Source organism: Mustela putorius, unplaced genomic scaffold, assembly GCF_011764305.1.
Source record: "Mustela putorius furo isolate JIRA1106 unplaced genomic scaffold, ASM1176430v1.1 tig00003909_pilon_pilon_pilon, whole genome shotgun sequence".
Taxonomy (NCBI): Eukaryota; Metazoa; Chordata; class Mammalia; order Carnivora; family Mustelidae; genus Mustela; species Mustela putorius.
Genome location: NW_025422057.1, coordinates 12798903 through 12809041, shown reverse-complemented (window position 1 = coordinate 12809041; position 10139 = coordinate 12798903).

Below are 10139 nucleotides of genomic sequence, written 5' to 3'. Positions count from 1 at the left end.
TTCTCCCTCTTCCCTGTTCTCTCTGAATTCCTAGAAGATTCTTAATTTCCCATTCTTAATCCAGCCACATGCCCAATACCCCATTCACATAGTCTTCTCACTGCTTTGTTGTCATAATCGAAGTTTCCAAAACACAGGGCCTTCTTTAAAATGGAGCACCCGGTGCCAAGATGGTTGGCACGCACAATATTGAATAATTCAACTCAACTATTTGGATAAGGTACAGACCATGTTCGTAGCATTATGTTGAATCAGACAAATGGATGGAATCTATTTTGAGCCTTTATTGCCAAAAATCAGTCCCACTCCCACCGTTGCATGTCGAAGCCAGAATGGGTTGGCTCAGTGGCGGGATGTTCCTAGAGGAAATCTGAGGTAGTACTCAGGATAACGCGTTGCCTTTCTTGATGTAACCATCTATCTTCTCTACTAGATAGAACTTTTTATTTTTTTGAGACCAGGATTGTGTCTTGTTCATCTACTCATCACTGTGTGATACAGCCAAGCACTAAGTGAATGAATGAATGTGCATGTGATGGGCACGTTCAAGGACAAGTCCTCTTAGGTGCAAAGGCAATGGAAGGATGATGAGATAGGAATACTTCATTTTGTATAATGGGCTTCCTTTCCAAAGCCCTTAGATATTTTAAGATCTTCAGAGAGCCCCACAATTTATGCTGCAACCTGCAAAAGTCCAGGGAAACACCATTTACATTCTGTCTTAAATGTTGAGTAGAAATGCCCGCCGTGTTCATCATGAAAACAGTACAGATGAGCAGAGAAAGGTAACTAAAGCTGTGACTCTCAAACTTTAAAATGGAGAAATCATCTAAGAGGCTTATTAAATGCAAATCCCCAGGCCCACGCTCAGAGTGTGGGTCAGTGGACTTAGGAATCTGTTCCAGGATCAAGTGACCCCAGACATTCTGATGTAGATGGCAGACAATTTACCAAGAAACGCTGTTCTATAATGTGATCATAGCCCTCATTTTGGAATCACCTAGAACTCTCATTTGACTGGGACCTCCAAGTGGTAATAGCAAGAGGTTACCATCTTCAGAGAAGTAACCTCGGTCCAGTCCTCGTCTGGATCCGGAGGAGGGGAAGGCCAGAGCTGTGGTGACCCACGCTTGCTCCCCCAGTGGCCTCTTCAGTCACTGCTCCTCCAATAGGAGTCTTCACGGCCGGTGTCATTGGCTTCCTCCAAGGGCCCTTCCAGCCTGTAGTTGGATGCTTGGGTCTGGAGCTTCAGAGCAAGACGAGGGCAAGAAATCCAGAATTAGAATTCAAGCAACAGTCTAAAATTAGCTGCTATCTTTTCCAGTGTAGAAGTTTCCAATAGAGAGTTGCTCACATACAAGGCTGATAGGGTATCTTTCTCAGCAAAAAGGTAATCTCAGTAACCAATGTAGGTGTTGGTGCTTCTCCCCCATGGGATCTCATTTGATCTTTGCAATAACCCTATGATGAGACTGTGCAGAACTCCATGTTTCCCGTCCAAGCAGGTGTGAGAGCTGAGGCCCAGAGCAGCTGGGTAAGAAGCTAAATCAGAGATCTTAGGTAAGAGAGCTGTGAGAGAGTCTGATGACTATTACAGTTCTATTAAGTAGGACTACAGGGTATCACTGGGGACAAAGAGACACTAGGGCTTTCTTCCCAGACATTTGGCCCAGTGTGGGTGGACATCACTGGGCTGCCAAGTTGGACTTAATCCATCTACGCTAGTGAGGACTCACCTGGGATAGGACGTCAGTGTCACATCCCAGCACTAAGGTCCCATCTCCACTAGGGCAAAACTTACAAAGCACAGTGGTTGGGACACCATATGTAAAAAATATGGCTGGTTTACTGAGAGCTGCTCTTACAGTAATTACTTGTCTGACCCCAAAAATGGGTTTTGGGGGTCACCGGCCCAGTGAGGCACAAAATTACAAAGCAGGTGTGATCTTCTAGGACAGAAGGCCTTTGGTGCCCTCAGACCCCACAGCTGGGATTAGGGTTCTAGCAAGGCCACATGGAGCTCTGCTCTAACGACCAGCCAGGGTGCTGTGGGCACGATGCCTTCTCAAATGGGAGGGAAAATTCGAGAGAGACATTGGAGGGTGGTTTAGAAACCTCTGAAGGTGTTATATGGTTTGGAGAGCAGCTGATGAATGGAAGTATGTAATTGGATCGATCCAGGCTCCATAGGAAAGATCTGGATTTCACTAGAAAACAGACAGTTTTCTCTATGGACCCAAAAAAGCAGTAAAAGAAACAGAGTCATTGATCTCTGAGAATCAGTTTAAACATTTTTAAATAAAATATAGCTTTATTTAGAAAAGAAAAAAGAAAGTAACTCTCTCCCAAGAAGTAAGCATTATACAGTTCCTGTGGGTACGAGCAAGGGGAGAAGAGGTAACTCAGGGCGCATCTGCTGCCCTTTGGAAAGAAGCCTGTGGGATCAAGGATCCAGATTGCGGCAGCCACTGGCCGAAAACGTCGTGATTGCTGTGGTGACCAACACTGAGATGGATGGAGCACAAGAGGTGAGGGTGAGGAATTCAGCTCTCTCGCTGGCCGGATCAGAACTAGGGCGGGGGGGACACCCTGCCCACTAGCAGCAGATTTTTCTGAATAACTGGTCAGCCCCGCTGGTTCATGGAGGCCTCTGGATGTGTGGCCAGTCATTTGGGGACCACGTCTTAGGTCTGGGACACATCTGCAATTGCCTTGTGGGAACCCCCCTGGGAGCGTCACCCCAGCCGTCCAATTCAGGCTGTGATTTGCATACTGGTAAGGGATGATCCTTGGGATCATTTTCCTTCTTGGACTCCAGGGCTCCAAGAACCAGAAAACTGTAAGCATCACCAGTCAGAGAAAGAGAGATTGAGAGAGAGAGAGAAGGATAGGTCAGAAGCAAAGGTCTATGTAGCCTTGGGAAAATATTCTTCCAACATTCGGATGGCATGATAAATCCCGGTAATAGAGCCAAGGGTTTTTGTGCATTTCCTGGATGCCAGGCACCCTTCTCAGTCCTCCCAAGGGCATTAACTCATTTCATCTTTACAGCAACTTTGAGGTGGCACCGTTACCATCCCCACTTTACAGATGAGGAAGTCGAGGCACAGATGAAGTGACTTGTCTAAACTACACAGACTTCGCAGTGGCTGGGGCGGAACGCAAGCAATCAGACTCTAGTGCCCACGTGCTTAGCCCTGCGCTAATCTGGGTTTTTGATCACTTTACACATCATCTTCCATGAGTCTGTTCTACGGCTTCCCTGGGAGAACCGAGCCTTCAGAAATGCCAGAGATGTAGGTTTTTTCCCCTCTCCCGCAACAAAATGCCAAGTATGCATCAGGGGCGCTCAGTGATTGCCCAGAAACCACATGGCCTATCATATGTCACCCCTCATAATTTATTTTTATGAGAGTAGTAAGTGGTATCAGCATTTTATAAGTACGTATTTATATTTGTTAATTTAATTTATGCAAATGCCTCATTTATGGAAATCATACACAGATTCACCATCAGGATATCTTTAGCAAAATAGCATGATCAAGATATTTAGGGATCTGACATATATAATCAGAGAATGCAAATTATTTTTAGTGCACGTTCTTTTTGCCATGAAGTTCATAAAATGTCAACAGTCTGGTTTTACTAAAGCTTGCTTCGAAGTGTTTTGGTTGCATCAGGCTTTCCTTCGCTCTTGTCCCACTTCCCTGCTTCGGGGATGGCCAGCTCGGGCCAGGGTACCGCCGGGAGGGACGAAATCCCAGCAGCAGGCACATTTGAGGCTCTGCTTTTTTGTTGCCTTCTGAGGGATGAGGTTACAGTGTGTAAACACAATACTGTATTTCATAGCTATCCCAGGGCTTTGGGCTTGATCCCACCATGATAGTGGTGTTCTCATTACCGATTCATGATGCTGCCAGGCAGTCGCCGTGAATAATAAGCTTCTCCCTAAATCTGGACCATCCGTTTGGAGTTTCTGGCATGTTGCTTCAATGGGAGGTGAGATTTCTATCTCATTCCAGGGAAGAAACTTTGTTTATAACCTTAGATCCAGTTCTGGGACTCTAGAAATGCATTTCACGCTGTGGGCCTTAAGGATATAATGTGGTGGGACACCTGGGGGGCTCAGTCACTGGAGCGTTTGCCTTTGGCTCTGGTCATGATCCTGGGATCCCGGGATCGAGTCCCACATCGGGCTCTCCGCTCAGCAGAGAGCCTGCTTCTCCCTCTCCCTCTGCCTGCTGCTCTGCCTGCTTGTGCTCTCTCTCTCTCTGTTAAACAAATAAGTAAAATCCTTTGAAAAAGTTCTATATTTTAAAAAAGCATATAAGGTGGTAAAGGGTTTTAAGGATTGATGTCTGTGCCCATGCTCATAAGGTAAAGAAATGGGTCTTGCGGGGGAGGACCTAACGTGGTCTTCCGGTGATCACACCTCAGGACCTAGAACATTCAGCTGTGTAGGCACGCCAGTCATGGAGCCCGGAAGAGCCAACCCTCTTTTTCTAATGAAAGCTGACAGTGTCGTCTTCATGCAAAGTGAGAACGGATCATCGTGACCAGCTGTCTTCTCCCACATTCCACCCCTGTTGCTCAGAAGAGCCATTGGCCATCACAAACAGGTAACTAAATCCCTGTTTCTACCTGTGCTGGAGCCTGCCAAATGGTGTTGTCCATGTGGGAAGCACAACAGGACCTCTGGACATGTGGTCTGTGACCTTCCTTTTGCAGCTCGTACTTGAGACTCCCGTTGGTTCTCTGTCCATGGAATCTTCATGTGTACGATACATGGCTGTGGGTCACCCCCGTGCCCGGGCTTAGATGTTAGTGTCAGGGATTCTGGAAGATTACTCTGATTTTGAGGTGCCCCTGGGACTCAGAAAACTTCTTCTTGTAGACCACGTGGCCTGTATTTTAGTCAGTCCTTTCCTGACAGAGGCTCCAACTTTGGAAACAGTCTGTCCAGTAGGTTTTGTGTAAAGTTACAGAAACAATCCCAAGTTAGATTTTTATCTCTCTTAAAGCAAGCATTTAATAGACTTTGAAAAAAGTGTCTCTTCACCATCATTTCAGCTGTTCACCAAATAATTTCCCACCCACCCTGGAGTTCCTGCTCTGCGGTGGACGGTGGACAGCTCAAGGCACATTTCCTGGTTCTTCACAGAAAACAACACAAATACAAAAAACAATACAAATTCAAAAGAATTTACACTTTTCCCAAAGGAGAAAACACCTACAGTTAGCTCAGATCCTAAGAGAATCTCAAAATGGCCCCATTCATCACCAGTGGCTCCTAGGCCAGCGGGTCAGGGTTGCAGCGAGGGACGGTTCTTCCCACCAAGAAGCCAGAAAGCAGGCGTCCAGCACATGCATCACTTAATGGTGATAAAAGGAAAGTTCTGGATCACACCATCATGGCCTGAGGATCATACAGCAGTCCTCCCTAACTCTGGTTTCGCTTTCCACAGCTTTACCCCCAGCCCCCCGCTCTCAGGAAGCAGATGACCTGCTTTTTGAGACAGTCAGGGCAGCCTGGCTAGTCCCTCATCCCCCATTCCATGGGCGGTTCAGCATCTCCCAGCATCGCAGGAAGAAGGAGACTGAGGATAGGACAATGCATACTTTGAGAGAGGGAGAGAGACCACACGCACCTAACTTTTATTATGTTATTATGCCTACTGTTACCATTGTTCTCTTTTATTATTAGTTGTTGTTGTCTCTTACTGTGCCCGATTTATCAATAAACCTTTATCACCGGCATGTGCGTTTTGGGGATGAACGTAGCGTATAGAAGTCTGGGTAGTGCTTGCCATTTCAGGCAACCCTGGGGCTCTTGGAAGGTGTCCCTGCAGATAAGGAGGGCTACCGTCTACAAACCCAGTGCGGAGCCTTTGAGAACTTGCACTCTCCGTCGGAGAAAAAGGGCCTTGAATCTCAGCCCTCCCTTCCTTTTGTGCTTTTGCTTCTACTACCATTCCTGCTGCCTAGAATTCCCTTCTCCACTCTTACCGGCTTCGCTCGCACTTATCACTGACCTCTGCCAAATGCTACCCTTGTGGAGACCACGCCTCCCTCCTTCCCTCCCCAACCCCCTCCTCCCCTCCCCTCCCTTCTTCCTGGCTCGCTCTGTCCCTTCTTCCTCTTTGCCCTTCCTCCGTCCCTCCCCTGGGCTCCCTGTAGGAAGCAGACAGTGAGCAGAACTCTCCGGGCACAGCCCTGGCCACACTGTTTTATAACTGTCTGTCTGATGCTTGGCACTTCGGAGACATCTAACAAGCACTTACTGAATAAAGGATTCATGTTTCTTCGTCTCCCCACACTCGGACTGGGCTGGGCTTTCCTCAACAACATAGATGGGCGTTGCCAACTCTGTGTGCCTAGAACCCCGCAAGTGTTTGGGGCAGAAAACACGTCTCTGAGTAACAGAGTGGGTTCTCTTAAGAAAGCAGCCGGAATCCCGGAGAATGTTCATCTACAGTATATTTTGGATAAAAAGGTTTATTTTTAAGGAAGGGAGGTGGGAAACACAGCAATTTTTTTTTTTTCCTGAGAAAATTGGGACCCTGGACTTCAGCGGAACAGTACACCAGAGCAGGTGGACTTTGGGAGAAGAGCAACTCTGCCAGGACCGGTCGCTCACTCTAGCGGTGACGTGGGTCATCAATAAATTCATGCAGCATTTACTTTCAGCCTTATTATAACCTCCTTTGGGCCCTCCTCTTCAACAAAGGTCAAGAAATTAGGGACCTAATGGCATTCTGGAAAGCCCATTCTCTTCCCTAGGACCTGTCTTTAAAGCTTGGGTGGTGAGTAAGGTCTCCTCTGCCTTCGGCCTCTGGCTGCTACCCTCGCCATGATTATTTTAGGGCTCCTTACAAATAAGCGAATGCCACGATCCAGGTCCAGGCCCTGTTATTGTATACATAAGTGATTAAATGTGACCAGAATATTTTTAATTCCAAGGAGACCTATTCCCCAAATCAAAAAAAAAGGGGGGGGGGCGAATTCAGAATTTCTCCATTTGTTCTTCACAGTAGTTCATTTGTGAACGAGGAACCTGAAGTTTCCCTGTCTCGGCCTGCAGTGAGCTGTGCTCAGGTGATGGGCAGCTGTCTCACTCCTTCCCTTTCCCTACAGGCTGTTTTTTTTTTTTAATTCAGAGAGCTTGCATCCTTCTTCTGCTAACCTTGTAACTGCAAGCTAAAGAGATAATTGGAAGTTTTTAATATATTACCAATGTGAAGTAATAAGAAAAGGCAATTTGACGATAGTAAATGCCTGGGTTTTGTCTGAGTTATGAAACACTGGGCAGGGATTCTAGAACACCCTGGCAGCTTACCTGGAGCTGCGTTAACCCCGGGAGAGGGCAATGCAAGTTCTAGTCCAAGCACAGGTTTGCTCTTGACTTAATTCCCAAGGCCTACCTGCCTTGGACTTGACTAAGACTTGATGCAGAAGTGGGTGGCATCTAGCTAGGAGTTAGCTGTTCAAAAGGAAGGAAGGAAGAAACAAAGGAACGAAGGAAGGAAGGAAGGAAAGAGAGGAGGAGGAGGTGTGCTATTTCCTTTACATTTAGACTTTTTTACAGAGGCGACATTAAGCTAGTCACCAGCCAAGTAACAGGCCACAGGCTGACCCTAAAGCCTGCAGTCCCTGTGGCTGGTCTCAGTGCATTACCCTTATATAGCTAGATGGTTGCGAAATTTTGAAGGTTTTTTTTGTCCAAATTCATATCAACCCTGACAGGAAAGGGGACCCAGTACATTTCCCAGGAAGATGCTTCCAGTGGATTCTGCTGAAATTATAATCTCTCTGATTCCAACAAGCTTCCTCTCTTAGAAAAGTCACAGAAGGGATGGCTGATCTGATCTAAGGACCCTTGTGCAGGGGCTGGAGTCTTGGAATGACCACTCTTTCTAAGTCAGTGTTTCACTGTCCCAATGAGACCAGGGACTCACTTCTGGATTCATGCAACTGCACATTGATCCGTTCAGCTAGTCACTGAGTACCTGCTGTGGGCAAGGCACGTTGGGGGGAAAGTGACCTTGAAATATTTTGTGGGGGGTTACCAACTGCTGTACACAGATTTGTTTGTTTGCTTGAACTGCAAAGTATTTAAACACACACACACATACACAACTTAAATATTTAAAAATCAGATTTTATTTTAAACTCAAGATTTCCAACCTCTTGGCAGGGGGAACCTAAGACCTCAGAAGCTCTAATGACATTGAGCCCACACTTAGCCCACCCATCGGCCACTGGGGCAGCCATGGAATGAGATACCATGACCTCACCCCTCCCAACTGCGGCCCAGCCAGGTTACCTCAATTATGTCACAGAAATGCGTGGGGCAGTGTTGGGGAGGGAAGACACCGGGTGGAGGGCTGACTCTCCTCACTGGGTCCCCTTGGACAAGTTACTGACTCTCCCTGTGTTCTCAGTTTCTTCATCTAAAAACAAGGCTAATCTAGTCCTCGTCACCCACATTGCTATCAGACTCTTGTAAGATTAAAGAGAGGTGGTAAGAATAAAGCACTTAGAGCAAATCCTGGCACATAATAAATGCTCAATAAACATGCCTGCATCGAGGCAGACAGAACAGAAGGACAACTTGGACTTTGTCCTCAAGCAGCCATAAAATGTCAAGCAAACATTTAGAAACCATCTTTGCTGGCTTTCGTTTAGAGACTGGCCCTGTACTCTTTCTCATTCTATTCTCCACGTACCAAACACAAGCAGCATTTGTATACAGCCGGCGCTCAGGCAGAAGTGGATTCTCTTTTCTTGCCAGGACTGCTGATGGGTGCCTGAGTAGCCACGTTCCATCCAGGATAAGAGGAACGTGAGGTCACCGTGAGCAGCCCGCTCCCCTAGAGCCAGACACCATCAGCAAAATGAGTTAAGGGGGAAAAAAAAACCTCCAGGAAAAGGCGCCCTGAATGAACAGTGTTGCACATCGACTAATCTGTGATTCATACATATTCAGAAGGAAAGTGAGTGAAAAACCAGCGTTTCAGACAGCTTTACATTTTCAAATTAAGTTAATAAAATAAGATTTCCAATGTAATGACAAATTAATTCTTCTTTTCATAAGTTTATTAAAATAAGCGTCTCCTATCTTCTAACTAGCGCTGACATATGCTTACATAGATACATCCCACCCAGTAACCTAATCTCCCAGCAATCTTGAAGCAATTAACTCCTTCTAATCTTGAGCTAACAAAGCCCACCATGCCACAGGCCCCTGAGAACGCCCCTCCAGCTCCGCTCCGGGCATGGGGCAGGGTGCACTGAAGTGGTCCAGAGTGGCGAACCTCGGAAACAACCAGATGAGTCATCACAGATCATAAGATCTTCATTAACTCCTTATTTCTCTGCTAATTAACACAAAAAGAGGGAGCTGAACGCCTGACAGGCAATGACTGACCCACTGCTTGGTGGTTAATGGAATGCAAATGACATCTAATGAGGGTCTCTCCGTGTAGTGTGGGCAGCTGTGGATTTTAAAGTGTTGGAGCACCATGAAAAGAACTTGCCTAATAATTTAAACTGCAGCTGAGTTTGTAATATAAAGTCCGTGCATTTATGTAAGTCCTACACATGGCAGAATTAACTTAAACTGTTAACTACAAGGGTTAGTTGAAAATACTGTAATTTAGAGGGGAAAAATATAGCTCCAGGCCCTTCCAAATGAAGCACAGTATTTGTTGATTACATTAAGTTACGTGACGCATTTTGGATTTTGTTTTCCTGTGACAGTGGAAAGCATATGATCAAAATATTCCTTTTTTTGTGCTTGATCCTGACCGTGGCCTTTGCAGTGTAGTATAGTTTCAAAGTGTTGGCTGTAGAAACCAAATGTTCAGCATCTAAGATTGAGCTTGGAATACAAGTAGAAAACGAGCCCAAATATGATTTGTGTGCTGCCAATAAAACATTGATTCAATTAAGGGGGTTTCAGTAGTGAGGTCAATAATGTAGCTCAAAGGAGGAATTTTATTGTCTATTATATATCTATTAGTGATAATTAAGTGACAGACTTATAAACAAGAGCATAAATTCTAAGAAGGTTTTTATTAAGATGCAGCTTAAGCTAGGCGGAGAGGGCTCTCCTCTGTTAAAATTCCAAGGTCTCTTCT